Source organism: Suricata suricatta, chromosome 9, assembly GCF_006229205.1.
Source record: "Suricata suricatta isolate VVHF042 chromosome 9, meerkat_22Aug2017_6uvM2_HiC, whole genome shotgun sequence".
NCBI classification, from domain to species: Eukaryota; Metazoa; Chordata; class Mammalia; order Carnivora; family Herpestidae; genus Suricata; species Suricata suricatta.
In genome coordinates, this window is record NC_043708.1 from 80,263,648 (window position 1) to 80,288,662 (window position 25,015).

Sequence of the window (25,015 nt, forward strand, 5' to 3'; positions counted from 1 at the left end):
CAGGTCAGTTAGTGGGTTCGAGCCCTGCATCAGGCTCTGTGCTGACAGTTAGCTCAGAGCCTGGAGCCTATCTTTGGATTCTGTGTCTCCCTCTCTCTCTGCCCCTCCCCTTGCTTATGCTGTTTCTCTCTCTCAAAAATAAATAAAAACATTTAAAAATTTTAAGTAGAAAAATAACAATGCAGGCCAACACCATGACATATTGTAATTAAATATGTAAAATATAGTGATAAGGAAAAAAATCTTAAAACCAGCAAAACAAAAGAAAGCTTTAACTTACAAGGGAAAACCTATAAGGCTAGCTAGAGATTTCTCAACAGAATCTTAGCAAGCCAGAAGGGCATGATATATTCAATTTGCTGAATGGGAAAAATCTGCTGCCAAGAATACTCCATCCAGCAAGACTATCATTCAGAATAGAAGGAGAAATAAAGAGTTTCCCAGACAAACAAAAATTAAAAGAGTTCATGACCACTAAATTAGCCCTGTAAGAAACATAAAAGGGGAGGGGCACCTGGGTGGCTCAGTCGGTTAAGCATCCGGCTTCGGCTCAGGGCATGATTTCACGGTTCGTGGGTTCGAGCCCCGCATCGGACTCTGGGCTGATCGCTCAGAGCCTGGAACCTGCTTCAGATTCTGTGTCTCCTTCTCTCTCTGCCCCTCCCCTGCTCATGTTCTTTCTCTCCCTCTCCCTCTCTCTCTCTCTCTCTCTCTCTCTCTCTCTCTCCCCCCCTCCCTCTCTCTGTTTCGCAAAAATAAATTAAATTAAAAAAAAGAAGAAATGTAAAAGGGGATGCACTGAGTGGAAAGGAGAGACCAAAAGTGACAAAGACAAGAAAGGATCAAAGAAAATCTCCAGAAACAACAAAACAAGTAATAAAATGACAATAAATACATATGTATCAATAATTACTTTCACTGTGGGGCACCTGGTGGCTCAGTTGCTTAAGTGGCCAACTTAAGTTCAGGTCATCATCTTGCAGTTTATGAGTTGAAGCCCCATGTTAGGCTCTGTGCCATTGGCTCAGAGCCTGGAGCCTAGAGCCTGTTTCGAATTCCGTGTCTCCCTCTCTCTCTGACCCTCCTCTGCTCACTCTCTCTCAAAAAAATAAATAAAAACATTGAAAAAAATTTTTAAAAACCAAGAAGAGTTAACACCTATTCTTCTCAAACTATTCCACAAAAAAGAAAAGAAAGGAAAATTTCCAAATTCATTCTATGCAGTCAGAATTCCCCTCATACCAAAATGAGATAAAGACACCACTAGGGGCACCTGAGTAGCTCAGTCAGTTACCCATCCAACTGTGGCTCGGGTTTGATCTTGTAACCTCATCGAGAGCTATAGGCCAATACCCCTGATGAACACAGATGCAAAATTTCTCAAAAAAATACCAGCAAACTGAATTCAACAATACATTTAAAAAAATCATTCACCACGATCAAGTGGGATTTATTCCTGGGTTGCCAGGGTAGTTCAATATTTGCAAATCAATCAACATGATAAACCACATTAATTTTTTAAAAAAGGTAAGACCCATATGGTCATTTCAATAAATGGGGAAAAAGCATTGGACAAAGTACAACATCCACTCATGATAAAAACTCTCAAAAAAGTTGTTGTAGTGGGAATATACCTCAACATAATAAAGGCCATCTATGGGAAACTCACAGCTAACATTATTCTAAATGGGAAAAAATTGAGAGTTTTTCTTCTATGGTCAGGAATAACACAGGGACTTCGACTCTCACCACTGTTATTTAAATAACATTGTACTGCAAGTCCTAGCAACAGCAATCAGACAACAAAAAGAAATAAAAGGCATCCGAATCAGCAAGGAAGAAGTAAAACTTTCACTATTTGCAGATGACACCATACTTCATATAGACCTAAAGATTCTACCGAAAAACTGCTAGAACTGATAAACAAATTCAGGGAAGCTGCAGGATACAAAATCAACATACAGAAATCTGTTGCATTTCTATATACCAATAATTAGTAGCAAAAAGAGAAATTAAGAAACCAATCCATTTACAATTGCACCAAAAACAATAAGATACATAGGAATGAACCTAACCAAAGAGGTTAAAGTCCTGTACTCTGAAAACTAGAAAATACTGATGAAAGAAATTGAAGATGGGGTGCCTGAGCGACTCAGTTGGTTAAGCATCTGACTCATGATTTCAGCTCAGATCATGCCATGTTCCATGAGACTGAGCTCCGCATCAGACTCTGCACTCACAGCTCAGAGCCTGCTTCTCTCTTTGCTCTTCCCCTGCTTGTGCTCACTCGCTCGCTCGCTCTCTCAATAAATAAACATTAAAAAAAAAGAAATTGAAAATGACAAAAAGAAGTGGAAAGACATTCTCTGCTCTTGGATTGGAAGAACAAATATTATTAAAATGTCTACATTACCTGAAGCAGTCTATGCATTTAATGCAATCCTTATCAAAATACCAATAGCATTTTTCACAGAGCTAGAACGAACAATCCAAAAATTTGTATGGAACCACAAAAGACCCCAAACAGCCAAAGCAACCTTGAAAAAGCAAAGCAAAGCCGAAGGCATAACAATTTCAGACTTCAAGTTATACTATAAAGCTATAGTGATCAAGACAATATGGTACTGGCACAAAACAGACACATAGGTCAATGGAACAAACAGAAAACACAAATTGAACCCACAATTAATCTTTGACAAAGCAAGAAAGACTATCCAATGGGAAAAAGACAATCTCTTCAATAAATAATACAGGGAAAACTGGACAGCTACATGCATAAGAATGAAACTGACCACTTTCTTACACCATACACAGAAATAAATTCAAAATGGATTAAAAACCTAAATGTGAGAACCTGAAACCATAAAAATCCTAGAAGAAAACACAGGCAGTGACTTCTTTGACATCAGCTGTAGCAACTTCCTTCTAGATAGGTCTCCTGAGGCAAGGGAAACAAAAGCAAAAATAAACTATTGGGATACATCAGAACAAAATCTCCCGCACAGCAAGGGAAACAATCAACAAAACTAAATTAAAGGCAACCTATGGAATGGGAGAAGATATGTGCAAATGACATATCAGATAAAAAGTCAGTATCTAAAATCTATAAAAACTTTCCAAACTCAACACCCAAAAAATAAATAATCCAATTAAAAAATGGGCAGAAGACATGAACAGACATTTTTCTAAAAAAGATATACAGATGGCCAACAGACACATGAAAACATGATCATCATCGTTTATCATCAGGGAAATGCAAGTCAAAACTGCAAGGAGATATCACCTCTCATGTGTCAGAATGGCTAAAATCAACATAAGAAACAACAGGAGTTGGCGAGGATGTGGGAACCGTTGGTGGGGACACAAACTGGTCCAGCCACTTCAGAAGACAGTATGGAGGTTTCTCAAAAAGTTAAAAAGAGAACTACCCCATAATTCAGCAATTCTGCTACTAAGTAATTACCCAAAGAATACAAAAATACTGATTCAAATGCATGCACCCCTAGTTGGTCCAAGGGTTGTGGGTTATTGTTAAGCTGATTAACAAATACATGCACCCCTATGTTTACAGTAGTAGCATTATCTACAATAGCCAAGATATGGAAACAGCCCAAGTGTCCACTGACTGGTGAACAGATAAAGAAAATGTTAAAGGGGCATCTGGGTGGCTCAGTTGATTGAGCAGCTGACTTTGGCTCAGATCATGATCTCATGGTTGTTGAGTTCGAGCCCCATGTCAGGCTCTGTGCTTGACAGCTCAGAGCCTGGAACCTGCTTCCAATTCTGTGTCTCTGGCTCTCTGCCCCTCCTCCACTCATGCTCTCTCACTCACTTGCTCGCTCTCGCTCTCTCTCTCTCTCTCTCTCTCTCTCTCTGCCTCAAAAATAAGTAAACATTTTTTAAAAATTCTAAGAGAAAGAAAATTAAAAAGATTAAAAAATTAAAAATATTTAAAAAGAAAATGTGGTTACACACACACACACACACACACACACACACACACACTGAAATATTATTCAGCCATAAAAAATGAAATCTTCCCATTAGCAATGATATGGATGGAGCTAGAGAGTATGATGCTAAGTGAAATAAGTCAGTCAGAGAAAGACAAATACCATATGATTTCACTCATATATGGAATTTAAGAAACAAAACAAATTAACAAAAGGAAAAAAGAGAGAAAGAGGCAAATCAAAAACAGATTCTTAACTATAGAGAACGAACTGACTGTTGCCCGAGGGGAGGGGTTGGAGATGTGGGTTAAATAAGTGATGGGGGAGTAAGGAGGGCACTTGTGATAAGCACCAGGTGTTTTTTGGAACTGTTGAATCGCTGCTTGTACATCTGAAACGAATATTACACTGTATGTTAACTAACTGGAATTTAAATTAAAACTTTTTAAAAAATGTGACCCGACTGAGAGAAGCCACATACGGCAAGTAAATACTGGACTGACAAAGCAGAAGTCAAGGGCATAAAAATTGTTTATTCATACTGACCTCCTTTTTTATCAACTACCATGCAAATGTCTGGGGTTCAAAATCATAGAATCAAACTTGAGCTGTTGAGAACAAAATAATTACTTTTACTTACCTTCAGCTATAATGGCTAATTGACCTGGTTCTGATAGCAGCATGTCACATAACAGTGACTCTTGGGAAGGGGCTTTGTCCTTACTGGCCTACCTGATTATGTGGGTATCCTAATTTAAATGAAAAAAGAAGGTTCCAGACCTTTCCCAGGCTGACCTACAGAGTCAGACAGGCTGCATTTGTTCCAATGGGACAAGGGTTGGATCCCAGGGGAACTCGGAAGTTATTTCCTAACAATCTGTAAGCCTAAAACAGTGGTTCGCAAACTTTAGCACACCTAGAAATCACCTGAGAAACTTGTCAACATGCAAATTCCTAAATCACACTCCAGAGACTCTAGTTCAGTAGGTTTGGGGCACATCACAGGAATGAATATTTTAAAGAACCAACAGAAGGTGCTGTGATATAGGTAATCCAAAACCCACACTTAGAAACACCCTGGTTATTCCAAAGCAGCTGGGAGGGGCCCTCGTCCTAGAAAAGAGGCTGGGTTTTCTTCATTTGACGAAAACTTGCATGGTCAAGAATTAAATCCCAAATCAGCATGAGAAATGTGTAGGCATTTGCCTCCAAGGAAGATCAAGATGGACTAGGCACGAATGAAGCAATGCATGTTCCAGAAGTGAATGGTCCACAATCTCCCTCTGCTGGAATGATGATACTGGGTAAGGTGGCAGCAGCATTAGAAACTGTGTGAGAATAAACCGTTCACTCAACGGCTGAAAAACAGCATGGGGAGAGGTTCCGGAAGGCCCTGCAACCTGAACAGGAATTAGTGTTAAACAATTGTTTTCAAAAACCAATTGTCTTTCTTTCTACCTTTGCTTGTCTAAAGTTTTTGAGTTTCCTGAGGACCTACCTTCCTAATGGAAAATCTCACCTCCCTGAAATCACACCACCCGGCTCAGTGATTTTCGATAGCAAAGATTTGAGATTCTTCACCAAGAATCCTAAATCCTCTTCAAAAAAGTATGTATGTCATCCTTCTCTCTGAGCTCTGCCATCAGTAACTTCTCCAACCCCTTTCCCTACCCTTCTTGACGATGTAGACCTTTGCAATGCTTTGACATGCTTTCCATTGCCACAATCTTGTCCACATTGTAAGCTTCCAGCTCATTAACTACGAGGCAACTAATGGCCTATAATCAATAGTCACCTATTGATGACTAATACTCTGGATTAGTTGGGGAACTGGAAATCCAAGCAAGAACCTTACCTTCTCTGTTCCTTAATGTCTACCCCTCATGGCACACTGCCAACATTCCTGGCATTGCAAGGTTTAGGTTCTCTGCACCTCCAAGATGGAGACAACCCAGAGAGTAGGTCTGCCTCCTCTACCATCCCTGCTTCACACCCAGGAAAGCTGCAATGAGCCCATGCTATTTTCCTCATTTAAATATTAAAGAGTTATCAACAATAGACAAAGTATGGAAAGAGCCCAAATATCCATTGATGGATGAATGGATAAAGAAAATGTGGTGTATATATATACAATGGAGTATTACACGACAATCAAAAAGAATGAAACCTTACCATTTGCAACTACATGGATGGAACTGGAGGGTATTATGCTAAGCGAAATTAGACAGGGAATGACAAATATCATATGACTTCACTCGTATGAGGACTTTAAGACACAGAACAGATGAATATAAGGGAAGGGAAGCAAAAATAATATAAAAACAGGGAAGGGGACAAAACAGAAGAGACTCTTAAATACAAAGAACAAACAGAGGGTTGCTGAAGGGGATATGGGATGGAGAATGGGCTAAATGGGTGAGGGGCCCTATGGAATCTACTCCTGAAATCATTGTTGCACTATATGCTAAATAACTTGGATGTAAATTTTAAAAATAAATTAAATAAAAAGTAAATAAATGAGTAAAAATTATTAATTGAAAAAATTAAAATTAAAGTGTTATGGAACCTTGACTCAAATTGTCCCCAAATGAGGGAATGCTAGGGTCCCAAGAGGTTGAAATTGGAAACTTGTGAATAGTTTTCAGTAGTGTGTAAGCTGCCTGAGGGCAGAGACATCATATGATTCACTCCTACACCCCCAGGACCTAGAGCAGTGCCTGCCCATGGCAGGTGAACAAACGACATTAGAAAGAGCTACTCTAAGCATCTGCACAAACCTTCCAAGGGCTTAAGGCTCATCCCCTCAACCCTCCATTTACAGTGGCACGCAGGAGCCTGCTTCCAGCTCGGGAGAGCCAAATGGACACATCCCTTCCCAGCTCTGTGCTTCACTGGTAGCCTGGTCACAGTGGGAGTACCTATGCTGTGAAAACTGACAAATGCAACAAATCAGGGCTTTTCTCCAGACAAAGCCATTTGTTAAATACTTACCAGCCCACCACTGCCCTTAAGACTAACAAAGTCTCTGGGGCACCTGGAGGGGGCTCAGTTGGTTGAGTGTCCAATTTCAGCTCAGGTCATGATCTCATGGCTTGTGAGTTCAAGCCCTACATCGGGCTCTGAGTTGACAGCTCAGAGCCTGGAGCCCACCTCAGATTCTGTAGCTCCCTCTCTCTTGCTCTCTCGGCCCTTCCCTGCTTATGCTCTGTCTGTCTGTCTGTCTCTCTCTCAAAAATACATAAACATCAACAAATACTATTAAAAGAAAAAAAAGACTTACAAGGTCTCTTTTCCAGGGACATGGAGGCAAAAAAGAATTAAGCTGAGGTTTTGACAGTTCCAAGCCAGAAAACAAAGCAGTATTTGTCAACTTATTTAGTAAAAGTATCAATTCATAGCAGTCTATGATCCAGGCTTTTGCAGGTCTACATAAAAGAAATCACAAGAAAACTGAAGAGGCTCCTCTGTGATGACAGTCTCTATTTGCAGAAAGTTACAGTTAATGAGAGTTGACTGAACATAGACAAAAATCTGACAACAGTGGTGAGAGGAAGGCTGAGGTTATGAGCCTTAGAGCCAGCCCATTGGCAGCCTGTAGAAATGCTGAGCATAGAACTCTTGGAATGGGGGAGTGGGGCAGTACAGAATCACATACTCTGGTTTTGACTGCAATGTATACTTCTCATCTTATTTTCAAACATAGATACAGCATTTGCTGTATCTATTTGCTAGGGACTAGTCAATTTGCTTAACAAACATTTACTCATTATTCTAACTATGAATATGACACATGCACAAGTATTCAATATAAGCCAGACAAAAGAAACTCTACTGATCTCACCCTTTTGATCATGAGGAACCAGAAACTTAGGGGCGCCTGGGTGGCTCAGTCAGTTGGGCATTGACTTAGGCTCGGGTCTTGATCTCACAGCTGGGGAGTTTGAGCCCCTCATTGGGCTCTGTCTGAGCTGACAGCTTGGAGCCTAGAGCCTGCTTCGAATTCTGTGTCTCCCTCTCTCTCTGGCTCTCCCCAGTTCATGCTCAGTCTCTTTCTCTCTCTCAAAAATAAACATTAAAAAAAAAAAAAACCCAGAAAGTTAAATCTGCTCACTACCCACTTAATGGCTCTGGGCTTGTTAATGATAAGAACTGGCACTGAGGTCCACCAAACTATGAACAGGCTTGACCAGACCTTCGTCAGGGCCCCAGACTAAATTTGGCATATATGTCCCCTCAGATACACAGCTGTGGGGTTTACTGGAATAAGACTGAACCCGAGAGAGAGGAAACAGTCAGTGTTGCTATAGGCCTTTTCCTTTCTGAAGAGGTAGAAAACTAGATTAGAAAACCTTAAGCTTTTTTGTATGACATCTTAGCGAGGCTACAGGGATGACCGCTGCTCCCCGACCTCCACCATGCTGCCCACGGACAACAAGAAGAAGAAAGATGCCGGAAAGTCAGCCAAAAAAACAAAGGCCCAGTGAATCTGGGGGCAAAGCCAAAAAGAAGTGGTCTAAAGGCAAACAAAGTTTGGGACAAGCTCAATAACTGGTCTTGTTTGACAAAGCAACATATGACAAACTCTATAAGGAAGTTCCCAACTATAAGCTTAGAACTCCAGCTGGTGTCTCCAAGAGACTGAAGATTCGAGGTTCCCTGGCCAGGGCAGCCCTTCAGAAGCTCCTTAGTAAACTGGTGTCAAAGCACAGAGCTCAAGTTACACCAGAAACACCAAAGGTGAAGATGCGTGAATGGATCCCACCAACTGTACATTTTGGAAAATAAAACTTTATTAAATAAAGAAAAAAAGAAAAGAAAACCTTTTCAATCTTCCCCAGCTACGTAACCATGATGATGATAATGACAGAACACAATTACAAAGTTGGTTTTATTTATGTGTTCAGAAATTACACCACTGATAAGAAATTATCTTCCAAACCCTGAACTCAGTATTGACTACAAATAACAAAATCTTCTCACAGAGTAACTGATATGCCAGGAGCATCTTTGAGCCAAAATGGGTATAGCACCAGAATGAGACTAAAATAAAATATTAGGTAAATCGAAGAGAAAACAATAGTCTACCTAACCCATTTAAGCTAGCAAGAGAGAGGGATTCTCAAGCAGCTTGAATTTTGGAATTCAAGCACACAAAACCATTATTTAATTTTCTTTCCAGTCTATGGTCTATATCCTTCTACTTTATCAGAAAGTTAATCAGAATGTCTACTGAGCCCATCTATGTTCTACCACTGGGAAAGGTGCTCAAGGAAAAAAGAAAGAATAAAGCACAATCCCTGCCCTTAGAAATGAGGTTTATTTAGATGAATTTAGAATTTATTTAGAGAGAGAGAAGGCCTTCCATGCAGGAGGAACAGCACAAAGAAGGGTGAAATAAAGCTATGGAAGAAGGTTAAGGAGACCAATTTCTTACAGCAAGAAATCACCGTGGGTAGAGCCAAGCAGAAAAGTGAAAGCGAATGAAACAGGCAGTTAGGTAACACAACTTGATAAAGTCGTGGTTAGAGAAGCTAGCAGGGTATGGGGAGGAGGGAGAGATGGTGAGTTTCTATTGGAACTTGTGTATTTGCCATTGCGACGGGTTAGACCCTGCCCCCCTAAAAAGATATGTCCAAGTCCTAACCCCAGCTCTTCCCAGGTATGAATGTAATCATCTTTAGAACCACGATCTTTGCAGATACAGTCAAGGTAAGATGGGGCCATACTGGATTAGAGCGGGCCTCAAATCCAATGACTAGTGTCCTTTTTTGGAGAGGTGACACCAGGCAAAGAAGAGACACAGGGAGGAAGGCCATATGAAGACAGAAGCAGAATCTGGAGAAGTGTGGCTACAAACCAGGAAATGCCGGGGGTGTGGGAGTTATCACGAGGCAGGACTGAGGCACGGACCAGGTGCCTCCAGGGCCTCCAGAAGGAACCAAGACAGCGGACACCTTGATTTGAGACTTCTGGCTTCCTGAACTGTGAGAGAAGAAACTTCTGTTATTTTAAACCACTGAGTTTGTTCTAATCTGTTACAGCAGCCCTAAGAAACTAATGCCTGGGTGGCTCAGTCGGTTAAGTGTCCAACTTTGGCTCAGGTCATGATCTCACAATTTCTAAGTTTGAGCCCCAAGTTGGGGTCTGTTCTGACAGCTCAGAGCCTGGTGCCTGCTTCAGATTCTGTGTCTCACTCTCTCTCTGCCCCTCCCCTACTCAGGCTCTGTCTCTGTCTCTCTCTCTCAAAAATAAACAAACATTAAAAAAAAGAAGAAGAAGAAGAAAAGGCAGCCATGCTCTGTGCACTAATTGTGTGAAAATGGAAAAGATCAGACATGACGTTTCATTATTCCCTGGTTTATTTATTAAAACTACCATTTTATGCCTTCTTTTGAGATGGCTCACAGCCCTCAAATTGTATTCATTACACTGAAAATTTGGAGTGTCAAAATATTGATCCCTCTCTGTCTCTCTTGCTTCTCTTATCAGCTCATTCTCATATAACTGAGGCCACACATTAAATTCACAGAGTTGTGAACCACAAGCTTTGACACTATGTGAAAACCAATATAGATACAATGACCAGTTGGGCCAAGCTTTCCATAGACTGTAGTGATTTCCTGTTGGTTTGTTTTTCAATTCAAAGAAATACTTTTAAAAAACACAACACAGGGGTGCCTGGATGCCTCAGTTAATTAAGCATCTGACTTCGGCTCATGTCATAATCTTGCGGTTCGTGTGTTCAAGCCCGTGTGTTCAAGCTCAGAGCCTGAAGCCTGCTTCAGATTCTATGTGTGTGTCTTTCTCTCACCCTACCCTTCCTCCACTCATCTCTGTCTCTCTCTGTCTCAAAAATAAAGTATAAAAAAATTTTAAAAACACAACACTATCTTTCCCTTCTACCTTTCACTTTTATACATACATTTTTTAAGGCAGTTTGCAAAAAAAAAGAGCATTAGGCTAGATGTTCACACATACAAATTATAGTCTCACAATAAATTCATGTAACTCAATAAAAATTTATTTTCCTTGGGGCGCCTGGGTGGCTCAGTCAGTTAAGCATCTGGCTTCGACTCAGGTCAGATCTCACGTTCATGGGTTCGAGCCCCGCGTCAGGCTGTGCTGACAGCTAGCTCAGAGCCTGGAGCCTGCTTCCAGTTCTGTGTCTCCTCTCTCTGCCCCTCTGCCTCTCATGCTCTGTCTCTCTCTGTATCAGAAATAAATAAAACATTAAAAAAATTTTTTTTAATGTATTTTCCTTGTTTTTTTTTTAAACAGATAATGAAGACGGTTGAGCACTTAATGACATGGTGTGGACAATGAATATGTTAAAGCAAAGACTAAAAACATTAACAATATTTGCCAGTCATTGTGCTATGTGCTTTGCATATATTAGTCCATATCCTCCTACCATTAGGATATAGCTAAGTAAGAAAACTGAAGCTTGGTTAAATTATTTACCCTTCACTGTTGTGATTATCAAGAGCTTCAAAAACCACTCTTAAAAAGGTACAAACGGGTGCCTGGGTGGCTCAGTCGGTTAAGCCTCCGGCTTTGGCTCAGGTCAGATCTCACGTTCATGGGTTCAAGCCCCGCGTCAGGCTCTGTGCTGACAGCTCAGAGCCTGGAGCCTGCTTCCAGTTCTGTGTCTCCTTCTCTCTCTGCCCCTCCCCCCCTCATGCTCTGTCTCTCTCTGTATCAAAAATAAATAAAATATTTTTAAAAAAAGGTACAAACAAAATTCTGTAACACCCTTCCTAAGAAACTATCCCACGGAAATATCAAGTCGGACAAAGATTTTTTTTAATTAAAAATTGCTTTAATTAAAAGTGCTTTATCACAACACTATTTATCATGGTTTAACCAAGAAACACCACAAATGTCCAAAAATATAAGAATGATTAAATGATTGGGGCGCCTGGGTGGTTTAGTCGGTTGATGTTAGCTCTTGTCATTATGAGTTCAAGTCCCACTTTGAGCTCTGGGCTGACAGCAAGGAGCCTGCTTGGGATTCTCTCTCCCTCTCTGTCTGCCCCTCCCCTGAATATGTGCATGCTCTCTCTCTCTCTCTCTCTCTCTCTCTCAATAAACTCTCAATAAATAAACTTTTAAAAAAGGTAAAAAAAAATTATTAAACGATTGAGTAATCAAATAATTTCTTAAATATAAATATGAAATGGGGCTTTCAAAGAATGTCTAATGATATAAGAAAATGCTCATATGTTATATGAATATTCATTCTTTTCTTCATAACTTCCTATGCCTTCAAAATTCTTTACTATTTTGCAATGAGAAAAAAATTATTTTAAAAATAATAAAAGCTGGCCCGAGGACAAAAATGCTAGTAAGTGGCATTAGAACTTACACTCAGAACTATCTGATTCTAGGGATGCCTGGGTGGCTCAGTTGGTTGGGCATATGATTTCGGCTCAGGCCATGATCTCATAGTTAAAAGATCTTCACTTTGGGCCCCACAGCTGGCAGCATGGACCCTGCTAGGGATTCTCTCTCTCTCCCTCTCTCTCTGCCCCGTCTTTGCTCGCTCGCTCGCTCTCTCTCCCTCTCAACATAAATAAACTTAAAAAATTAAACATAAATAAAATAAAAAGGAACTATCTGATTCTAGAGGCCTGTGGCCCACTAACCAACACCGATCTTATCAAAATCCTATTTTTATCCCAGGAACATTATTGTTGAAAGAGAAAGAGGTTTGGCAAGGCCAAGTACTATTTCACAAAATAGACTATTATGACTATAGCTGTGGGTTCTTGGTTTGTGGTGCAACCAATCAGACACACAGTTCAGTTCAAATAAATGTATTATGCTGAAAGGCAACATACACTGAGAGAGCCATTACCCAGAGACGGACTGACAGGAAATCAGGGAAGAGAATGGAGAGCAGAGCTCCAACTCAGGCATTTCAGCTAGAAAGTAATTCATCCCCAGTTCCACGTCCCTGGGGAAAAGGAAATTATATACGCACATGCTATATCCTTAATGAAGCTGACAATTCTTATAATCTTGTGCATGCCTTTTTCTACAGTCACAGGAATCTAGGACACAAAACCACACTATAAAGAACAGTTCTTTTAGAAAAACAAAGGTTAGGGGCGCCTGGGTGGCTCAGTCGGTTAAGCATCCGGCTTTGGCTTAGGTCATGATCTCGTGGTTTGTGGGTTCAAACCCCGCATAGTTGTCGGCACAGAGCCTGGAGCCTGCTATGGATTCTGTGCCTCCCTCTCTCTCTCTGACCCTCCCCTGCTTGTGCTGTGTCTCTCTGTCTCTCAAAAAAAAAAAAAAAAAGAGAGAGAGAGAGAGAGAGAGAGAAACAAAGGTTATTCCCCTCATTTAATTTTAAATATATTTCCTCCACACACATTTACAGAATACCTATTATGTACAAAGGATTAAATCTTATCTCTGAGGGGCGCCTGGGTGGCTCAGTCGGTTAAGCCTCCAACTTCAGCTCAGGTCAGATCTCACGTTTGTGGGTTCGAGCCCCGCGTCAGGCTCTGTGCTGACAGCTAGCTCAGAGCCTGGAGCCTGCTTCCAGTTCTGTGTCTCCTTCTCTCTCTGCCCCTCCCCCTCTCATGCTCTGTCTCTCTCTGTATCAAAAATAAATAAAACATTAAAAAAAAAACTTATCTCTGAAACATACACATTAAGATCATTTGGCAAATAAGGTTTCAAATCTCTTAGCCCTTCAATCTCCACCTTTCACCATCCCCTCTCATATCTGCAAGTGTCATAGCAACAACACATCTAGTGGCAAATTGCATTTGTTGCCTGAGAAATCATGATCACAACTTGGGATATATTTTTAAATTTTATTAAAAATTTTTAATTGGTGGCACTTGTGTGGCTCAGTCGGTTAAATCTCCAACTTCAGCTCAGGTCAGATCTCATGTTCATGGGTTCAAGCCCCACATCAGGCTCTGTGCTGACAGCTAGCTCAGAGTCTGGAGCCTGCTTCCGGTTCTGTGTCTCCTTCTCTCTCTGCCCCTCCCCCTCTCGTGCTCTGTCTCTCTCTGTATCAAAAATAAATAAAACATTAAAAAAAATTTTTTTTTAATTTTTAATTGGTGAGAGTCTAGTTTCTTTTGGACTTCGCTTATTTGAAATAAGTCCTGAGCCTCTATACTTTGAATAATCAGCTAATAATCCATCAGTCCTTAGTGTTTACATCTTTTCAGGCAGCTCTCCATTTCTATTCCCTGTTTCTGTCAAGTAACCCTAATTAGTTTAGTGATTTACAAGAGGCTCCTCTCTAAGCCAGCTAGTGACCTTGTCTGTTACTCTGCCCCCACAGGCAGTCGATGCAAGATACCAGCAAGGTTCTGAATTATCATCTGAAACCCTCACCATTCACACTCTCTGTGGACCACATTAGTAAAAATATTCTCATCTGTTAAAACTTGTCTTTTTCATTTTATTGCTTCATTCCCATGATGCTATGTCAATGAATACTATTCATGTCAGCTAGAATAATTCACACAATGATAAACTAATTAAAAATATTTTCCTTCGGGGCGCCTGGGTGGCTCAGTCGGTTGAGCCTCCGACTTCAGCTCAGGTCAGATCTCACGTTCGTGGGTTCAAGCCCTGCGTCGGGCTCTGTGCTGACGGCTAGCTCAGAGCCTGGAGCCTGCTTCCAGTTCTGTGTCTCCTTCTCTCTCTGACCCTCCCCCTCTCATGCTCTGTCTCTCCTGTATCAAAAATTAATATAAAAAAAAAAACATTAAAAAATATTTTCCTTCAGGGAGCCTAGGTGGCTCAGTTGTTTGAGCCTCTGACTCTTGATTTCGGCTCAGGTCATGATCGCATGGTTTGTGAGATCGAGCCCCGTGTGGGGCTCTGTGCTAATAGCATGGAGCCTGTTTGGGATTCTCTCTTTCACTCTCTCTGCCTCTCCCCCAAGCACATGCGCTCATTCTCTCTCCTTCTCTCTCTCTCTCCCTCAAAAATAATAAATAAACAAAAGAAAATAAAAATATCTTCCCTCTTCATTTAGAGAGTGATGACTATTAAGTATGCCCTTTTTTAAAAATAAGATTTATGGGTGCGCTTGGGTGGCTGAGTCGGTGAAGTGTCCAACTTTGGCTCAGGTCATGATCCCACAGTTTGTGGGTTCGAGCCCTGTTGAGGCCCATCCAGCCAAAAAGCCTGCAGAGGAGATTCCACTGTAACGGCAAAGCCTCCAGGGGGAGCGTATGTAATCGCAAAGTCCCTAGCTTTGTCTAGGAAGGCACTACCCTGGATAACGGTTGGCCCTCTCCCCATTTGAGGATCAGGACAGGATGGGAGGGCGATCTGGCTGCAACATCTGTCACCCCATTGATCGCCAGGGTTGATTCGGCTGATCTGGCTGGCTAGGCGGGTGTCCCCTTCCTCCCTCACCGCTCCATGTGCGTCCCTCCAGAATCTGCGCACTTGGTCAAAGAGGACGACCATCCCCGATAGAGGAGGACCGTTCTTCAGTCAAGGGTATACGAGTAGCTGCGCTCCCCTGCTAGAACCTCCAAACAAGCTCTCGAGGATCAGGACAAAAAGAACATAGGTCCTGGGAGACTGGGGTACAGTGCTGTGTGGCCTTTGGGACCCTGCTTCTCCCTACCTAAAAATGTGTGCACTTGACTGCTTCACCTAAATGGATCAGAGACTGGGGTTAGTTCTCCTACTATTCATGCCTCTTGGTAATTGTGGTTTCAGTAATGGGCAGACTTTCTGATTGAAACTCCCTTCCTGGTCAGGGGCACTTTAACCATAAGTCATTCATGTTCACCTTTAAAGAAGAATAGTCTTCTCTTAAGCTTCAGTTAATATTACACTATATACGCAAAATAAGACCCCCGCTGATGTATTTTGAATGATGAATTATGTTTTTTGATCTTCTGTATTGTACCTCATTCCTGTCTTTGATTTTCTGTTCTCTCTTCCAAGAAAACAATGATCTTTTCTGAAACATGTAATTCCTAAGAAGTTGCAAACAATGTAATCATTAAAAGAAAGATGTAATCACCTATGGTATATAAGACACCAAGTTTCACAGTAAAGTGTGGTCTCTTCCACCATTCACTTTGTCTGTGTTCTTTCTTGTAGATATTTCGCCGACACCAACCCCCTACTCAGGGACCCTTAGACTCTGATGCGTGGGCTGGTCCCCCGCAGAGCCCCATATCAGGTTCTGTGCTAACAGCTCAGAGCCTGGAGTCCACTTCGGATTCCGTGTCTCCCTCTCTCTCTGCCCCTCACCTGCTCAGGCTCTCTCTCTCTCTCAAAAATAAATAAATGATTTAAAAATGTAATAAGATTTATGGTGACTTTGCCGTGACTTTGTATCCTTAAAATTCTTCAATACAACTGACCACCATCATGTCAACTTAATACCTCCTTCCAATAATTCTACACTTATAGCTGCACCCTAAAGAGGGAAAGCACCAATACCCCTCATTTCGATCATTCTTGAATTATACAAATAACAAATATAAATAGAGATATTAGCTTTTTTTTTAATTTTGTTTAATGTTTATTTCTTTTTTTTTAATTTTTTTTTATTTTTGAGAGATAGGGAGAGACATCGCGAGCAGGGGAGGGTCAGAGAGAGAGGGAGATATAGAATCTGATGAAGGCTCTGGCTCTGAGCTAGCTGTCAGCACAGAGCCCGATGCGGGGCTCGAACCCACAATCGTGAGATCATGACCTGAGCCGAAGCTGGACACTTAACCAACTGAGCCACCCAGGTGCCCCTAATGTTTATTTACTCTTGAGAGAGAGACAGACAGAGCATGAGTGAGGAAGGAGCAGAGAGAGTTAGGGAGACACAGAATCTGAAGCAGGCTCCAGGCTCTAAGCTGTCAGCACAGAAGTCCAACGCAGGGCTTGAACTCACAAACTGCAAGATCATGACCTGAGCCTAAGTAGAATGCTTAACCAACTGAGTCATCAAGGTGCCCCTTAAGTTTCTAAGGAGAAAGAGAGAGAAAGAGAAAGGACTATCTGAAGAATGAGAGAAATTAGCCAGAATACTAAGTCAGGGAAGAGCTTTTATGGACAAAGAAACAACAAAAGCAAAGGCAAGGGGACTGGGAACAGAATAATGTGCCCTGGGAACCACAAGTAGACTGGAATTCTTGGAGTGTAAGACGAGTGAGCTGGAGAAGGAAATAGGCACCAGGTTGTGGAATGTCACTATAAGGAGCCAGAAGGAATGGGAGACCATGGAAGGGTCCCAAAGAGGAGTGACGTGATCAGAGTTGCTGATTAAGGAATAGTCAGGAGAGGGTAAAATGGAAAAATGAAATTTAATGCTATTCTCTCCAAGAAGTCTGACTGTGAACAGAAGAAGGAAGAAAGGCATTGTAGGTGAGATGAAAAATGCAAAAAGGATGAGGCAAAGGAGCCAGTGGGAGTCAGAGACGGTGAAGATAACGGAATGAGGGAGATAACTATTGGAATATATGGATGCTGGTGAGTTTATAAGTGTTGAAATAAGAGACCTCCACCAGAGATCTCCTTCCTGCTGTACTGGATCTCTTACCTAGAGCACCAAGACTTCTAGTGCCTACCTACCCAGCGTGAATAGCCGGAGGACCGATAGCATCTAGTAGTTTGTTAGAAATGCAGAATCTCAGGCCCTATCCCAGATCTCCTGAATCAGAACCTGCAATGTAACGTGACCCCTAGCAGATTCACTTACAGATTAAAGTTTGAGAGGCACTATTCCAGACCAACTCTGGAGAACTTTAAGGAATTATGAAGAATAAGAAAGGAACCAGAAGACTGGAGACAGGAAAAGAGGAAGAAGAAAAATAAAGCAAAATTCATACTGGTCAACCTGACATAGAATTAATTATGGACAGGAAGGCCAGAACTAATCACTGGGAGCAAGCACTGATGCAATAGGAATAAATCATGTCAGAATCTCCTTTTTTTCTATCAGTAAGCCTAGGAAATATAGTAGACAGGGTATATCTGGCTTTCAGTACAATATCTGATACCTCCAAATGCTTTTGTAAACAAGGTAGAGAAATATAACCTGGGTGAGAGTTCTAGTTAATAATTTGTTAACAATTTGGGAATGCAAACTGGTGCAGCTGCTCTGGAAACCAGTATGGAGGTTCCTCAAGAAATTAAAAACAGAACTACCCTATGACCCAGCAATTGCACTACTAGGTATTTATCCAAGGGATACAGATACGCTGTTTCAAAGGAGCACATGCACCCCAATGTTCATAGCAGCGCTATCAACCATAGCCAAAGTGTGGAATGAGACTTAATGTCCATCAATGTATGAATGGATAAAGAAGATGTGGCATATATATATAATGGAATATTACTTAGCCTTCAGAAAGAATGAAATCTTGCCATTGACAACTACATGGATGGAACTAGAGGATATTAAGCTAAGTAAAGTTAGTCAATCAGAGAAAGACAATTATCATATGACTTCACTCATATGAGGACTTTAAGAAACAGATGAACATAAGGGAAGCAAAGTAAAAATAATATAAAAACAGGGAGGGGGACAAAACATAAGAGACTCTTAAAAATGGAGAACAAAGAGAGGGTTGCTGGAGGGGTTGTGGGAGGGAGGGATGGACTAAATGGGTGAGAGGCATTAAGGAATCTACTCCTGAAATCACTGTTGTACTATATCCTAACTACCTTGGATGTAAATTTTAAAAATAAATAAATAAACAAATAAGAAAAAGGAAAAATAAAAGAATTTAACAATTATTCCAGACAGGTTTTGAATAGTAAGTTAAAATTGACTTCAGTTACCCTATCACCAGTGACAAGATCTTCACTCATTTTTTTTTTATTTTTCTAATGTTTTATTTATTTTTGATACAGAGAGAGACAGAGCATGAGCAGAGAGGGGCAGAGAGAGAGAGGGAAACACAAAATCCGAAGCAGGCTCCAGGTTCCGAGCTAGCTGTCAGCACAGAGCCTGACGCGGGGCTCAAACCCATGAACGTGAGATCTGACCTGAGCCGAAGTCGGACGCTTAACCGACTGAGCCACCCAGGCGCCCCAGTGACAAGATCTCCAACCTTCCTTCCCTATACCATTCGATACTTTTTTGAGAATTTAGATGGATGATGAATTTAAAAAGATGATAAAGCCAAATTACAAATCTGGGCTCCTAAACTGAATCAAAACAAGAATGGTGAAAAAGAAGCATAACAGCAGTACATGAAACAAAAGCTTGGGAGTTTAGTAGATGCTAAATTCTATATGAGTCAACATACTGATGTAAACATGAAGTTAACAGCATATGTGAGTTCAACTCAACCTACATGCCAAACTCCCCATCAACACAAGACTCATGTTAAGATTATCAAAGGACAGGCACCTCAACTAGCTTTTCCATTCTGTAACTTGAGATTATACACAAAGATCTCACAGTCAAAATTAAAGATGCCTGATATTAACAATAACAAGGCCTGCGAAGCACACCCAACTGGAGTGGAATGTACTTTTAAAGCTGCCCCACTGTTCCCTTGTTATTCCTATGCTAACAAGAAATTTGCCTGTCACAATTCTCCCCAAAGCCAAATGACCCTGAATTGGTCTTTCTGGTCACTCACTTGCCCCCTGTTTTATCCTTTGTGCCACACTAAATATGACCCTTAACTATATTATGTGTGTTTCCTTATCTAAACCGCTCGTGGCTCTTTTGAAATAGACTTAATTTCCCAGTTTGGGACTCTTGCTGCATGGATACTGGATATTTGGAGGACAGACGTAAGTCTTAAAATATCTCAGGGACACTGGGAAGTCCACACTGGTGGCAGGTGGGTAGAATTTCAAGACCTCAATTATTGAGGAATCACGAAGTACCAAAAGGGAGCGCTTGGGGGGCTCAGTCCATTAAGTGTCTAACTTCAGCTTCAGGTCATGATCTCCTAGTCCATAGGTTCGAGCTCTATGGTCTGGCTCTGTGCTGACTGTGTAGAGCCTGGATCCTCCTTTAGATTCTCTCTCTATCCCTGCCCCACTCATGCTCTGTCCCTCTCTCATAAATAAGTAAAAGTTTTAAAAATTAAAGAAGAAGAAGAAGAAGTCCCATAAGAAGGTAGAGCACAACATGACCAACATGGCTGAAAACAAAAGAAGCCCAAGACACTAGAGGTGAATACGATGAGCCCTCGTGAGATGGTGCATGAGATGGTGTGTATTGTCTATATTTTTAATTTCAATCTCAATGAAAATTCTGAAAAAATGTTTTGAGTTCTGCATGGAACAAGTAGGAGGATTTAGTGTTTTCCAATTTATGTAACTTCAGACAGTTCTCTCATGTTTCTTCCCAACAGCCAACTGTTCCTGCTGAACCTCGTAATGAGAGGGGCAGAGAACAAGCCCCTAAAGAAAAGGGGAGGAATCACACAACCCCTCCACGGCTTTTACAAAAGTGTCTTTCTCAAAAGGCAACTTTCAGAAGCCCCCCGTGTTGCCTTTTTAAATAAATAATTCCATTACCTATAGGATATATATTGAGATCCATCCCCTGGTTAGCAGGGGAAGAATTAGGATATGAGATTATCTCATTGATAAAACTTTGAGGTAAGTTCCTTTATCTAAGTCCAATTTAAGAGGCTTGGCCTATTCATAATTAGGGTATGTATTTTTTCCACAGTACCTTCAAACCTTAAGCAACACTAGCCATTAAAAGATTGGTAGAACTGGTACCAATAACACCAAAATTAAATTCCTACTTCCTTCCCAACAACTTTTTTTGCAAGAATAAGTCTGAAGGCAATGTTATTACTCCCCTAGAAGTGGAGAGGAAATGTCTTCTAATGATTCGAGCACTTACCTTAAATATCTAGTCCTCTCCCTTCCACCCTCCTGACATCTACCCTCATTGCTTGATTCCCTAGGGTGTAACTTGGGAGTGCACATGAGGCCCACCTGTCATCTCCACAAACTAAGAAGTTGGCCAGGCATCCCTTAGATCAATGTGTAAGTGTGAAACACCGGCACCAAAATCACAGAAAGTGTTCATTAAAAATATAGACACCAAGACTCCATGTCAAACACACCAAAACAAAATCTTTGATGGTGGAACTCAGGAATCTGCATTTTATGAAAAAAAAATTTTAAGGTTTATTCATTTTTCTGAGACAGAGAGAGAGAGGGTGACACAGAATCTGAACCAGGGTCCAGGCTCTAGGTGTCAGCCAGAGCCCGATGCAGGGCTCAAACTCACAGACTGTGAGATCATGACCTGAGCTCAAGTCAGGCGCACAACCAATTAAGCCACCCAGGTGTCCCAGGAATCTGCATGTCTTTTTGTTTTTTATTTTCTTTTTTATTCTCTTCATTTTTTTAATTAATAGTTTATTACCAAGTTGGTCTCCATATGGAATCTGCATTTCTAACAAGTGATCTTTATGCAAATAGGCTGAAAAATCTCTGCCTCACAATTACAATCACAAAGAGAGGCAAAGTGATTTACCAGTAGTAAACTCACCACCCAACAGCAGGGCCAGGTTAGAAGCTACCCTTCCTAAACACCTGGTGTGATCCTCACCAGCTACAGCCCACCGACCTGTCACTAACCGGAAAAACGATGCTGTGCTCTTCAGAGAAAAGTCCCATGTACTCTTAACAATCACAGCATCGCACAGAGAAACAGCCCCTAATCTCTGGCCCATAACCCTGACCTTCATGTGGCCTTCATTTTAGGGCTTCTGATACTTTGTACAATCACTGCTGCTAAAGATTTGCAGCCTTGAGAGAAGGCCACAGAAACAACAGACAAATGCAAAAGGTGCTATTCTTATCAATCAGGGAGATGGTCTGAAAACCAAAATTTGATTATTTTGTCTCTGCTTGAGTCTTGCTTGAACTCTGTGTTCCTGGAAATTAAATTCACACTTAGGTGGACTTCAGAAAGTTATTCTTTCCTTTCCATTTAGCAGCCGTTGGAAGTGTTTCTTGCCCTAAGAAACTGCCCAGGAAGCCCCAACAAAATGTAGCTGTAATTAAAGGTGCAAATGGGCACACAGGGATGCCCGGGGAACTGAGCAGTAAATATCTTATACCCTCAACACAAAGAAGATGCGTCCTCAAACATTCTCGCTCAGAAAATACAAAATCACTCTTAATACAAGGCATTCGCTCAATTACTTTATTTGGAACAAGTAATAAATTACTTTATCCAGAATTCTGTTTGAAGGCACAGTGACCTGAAATTACCTCAATCAGTGTTACTTGGGGATTTTTATAAGTCATCTGACGGAATAAGTGAAAAAGGAAGCAACAGTAGCATGCATCATTCCTGCCGTAAAGAAACAAGAATAGTCACTTGTGGCTTAGGGTGGAATTTCAGGGGCCATGTCATGCAGGAGTTGGGAAAGAAAAAAAAAAAAAGCACAGTGTCTCGTTCACAGAGCTTAGAAGTCATGGTGATGGGCCCTGAAAACCTGGATGAGAAGATTCCAAAATGTTTCCCCAACAAAAACAGCTGCAGATGTCAAAGAGGTATGAGCAAAACTGCTTCATAATTCTTTAAGTGGAGAAAAAGTTTTCCTAAATTAACATACTATTTAGTCACTGGAATTGGAAAATTTTACCAAGGGCATCAAGATATAATAAGTACCAAAGTAAAGTGTCAGATCAGGATGCATATTTTTCAAAGTTATGGTTAAATGGTTATAATACTTGAACCCTCACCCACTTGGAAGGTATATAACAATAGAGAGCTATGGGTGGGCACCAAGTCCTACCCACCCAGAAGAGAAAGGAGAGTGTTGCCCATCTTTCCCAAAGCCTAGTAAGTAAGGGGGGTTCAACAAGCTGATAAAGACAGCTTTGATGTGTGTCCTCTGCAACTGGGGCTTACAGTGAATTAGGACTGGTTCCTCCCTGAGAAACTCAAAGGGCCAGAGATGGGCTGATGAGCTGCTCAAAGAAGAAGCTACAGGGGCAGCCCACACTCCCAGAATTCATCAGGACTAAGGACATACGTGTGTTCCCTTGTACCAGATGCAGGCCAAGGAGTGAAAGCAATGGCCTGGGGTCATGTCAGCTGTCCAAGAGGGTCACCTGCAGGGGCAAACAACCCTCAACAGAGAGAAGCTGGAGGTCCAGGAGCATTCAAGGGACTGAGGACAGATTAAGCTACCAACTGTGAATACGGGAGGGCATCACCACTATCAAGGAACAAGTGACAGTCCAGAGAGTATAAACCCACTTATACCAGGATCCATCTTTATGGCTTTTTCTGGCCCTCCTACACCTCCCTCTTCCACCTCTGCATCAACCAAGCCCCACCTCAGCACCAATCCTGAAGGGCCAAGAAACCTTGGCCAGAAGCTCAAGATGCAAAAGGAAGCCAACCAGACTTCTTGTCCAACTTCAACCCTCTCCCAGGCAATAGGCCTGGATTGGGGATTGTGTGGGGAGGAGAGAAGTTTTCATTTTCTAGTAAGTTTGGAGCTTTGCCTCTTTCATCAGACTGCACATCTTATGTACTAAATCAGAAGTGTTTTGTGACTTAAGAATCACCAGAAAAGTTGTGGCATTGCCCAAATGCTTTGACTCAGGAGAGTCATACAAAGAGAACTGAAATAAAAAGGAACAATAAACCCTAAATACAGACAACAATTTGGATAAAATCTCTAGGGAAGTAATACTGGATGAAAATACTAATCCCCAAAGTGTTATTATTTTTACATATCCCCAAAGTGTTATATTATTATTCCATTTATGTAAAGCTCTTGAAATGACAAAATTATAGAAATGGAGATTGGGGGAGGGAGGCAAACCTTAAGAGACTCTTAAATAATGAGAACAAACTGAGGGTTGATGGCAGTGGGGGAGGGGAAATGGGTGATGGGCATAGAGGAGGGAACTTGTTGGGATGAGCACTACATGTTATATAAAACCAACTTGACAATAAACTATACATAGAAAAGAAAGGAAGGAAGAAAGAAATGGAGATCAGATTAGTGGTTGCCAAGAGTTAAGAAGAGGGTAGGAGCTAGAGGAAAGTGGATGTGGATATGACCAGGTAACAAGAGGAATCCTTGCAGTGATGTATCTAGGTTATGCCAATACCCTGGTTTGACACTGTACCCAGCATCCATACATACCACACATGCACTATTGTGGGAAACTGAGTAGAGGGTACATGCCATGCCGATATTATCTTCTAAAAGCACACATGAATCTATGATTAGCTTATAATTTAAAAAAAATTAATGTTTGTTTATTTTTGAAAGATAGAGAGATGGAGCGTGAGCAGTGGAGAGGCAGAGAAAGAAGAAGACACAGAATCTGAAGCAGGCTCCAGGCTCCTAGGTGTCAGCACAGAGCCTAACGCAGGGCTTGAACCCACGAACGGCGAGATCATGACCTGAGCCAAAGTCAGCCGCTTAACCAAGCCACCCAGGCGCCCCAAAATTAAAAAAAAAAATTCTTAGAGGGGCTGAAAGATGTATAGGCACAAATGAATGGAACAAGTGATGACCAGCATGCATTGCACCGATTCACATTCCATCAGCTGAAGATGCTCTAACTCTTTTGTAAAACCCACTGCATTTAGTTGTGCAACAACTGGGGTTTTCAACCTACTACCTGTTCACTGCCTTGGTATAGTAGTAGTTTACTAGGGCGGTCAGAACAAAGGACCAGAAACAGGATGGCTTAAGGCCACAGAAATGTATTGTCATGGGGCGCCTGGGTGGCTCAGTCAGGTAAGCGGCCGACTTCGGCTCAGGTCATGATCTCATAGTTCGTGAGTTCGAGCCCCGCATCAGGCTCTGTGCTGACAGCTCAGAGCCTGGAGCCTGCTTCGGTTTCTGTATCTCCCTCTCTCTCTGACCCTCCCCTGCTCATACTGTCTCTCAAAAATAAATTTAAAAAAAAAACATTAAAAAAATTAAAAACAGAAAAAAAGAAACGTATTGTCTTGCAGTTAGAAAAGCGAGAAGTCTGAAATCCAGATGTTGGCTGTGTGGGATCCCTCCTTGCCCTTTTCTCCATCTAGTGGCTCTTCAGTGTTCCTTGGCTTTGCGGCCATGCAACTCCAAACTCTGCCTTCATCACACAGT

The 25,015-nt window shown here is 41.5% G+C and overlaps 1 protein-coding gene and 1 pseudogene across 1 annotated transcript in view; one reads left to right on the forward strand and one right to left on the reverse strand.

Moving 5' to 3' along the window:
- The window catches only part of GPR176 (G protein-coupled receptor 176), a 121,792-nt gene that overhangs the window by 82,753 nt on the left and 14,024 nt on the right, over positions 1 to 25,015 (reverse strand). The window lies entirely within an intron of this gene.
- On the forward strand, positions 8,369 to 8,704 carry LOC115301072 (annotated as a pseudogene).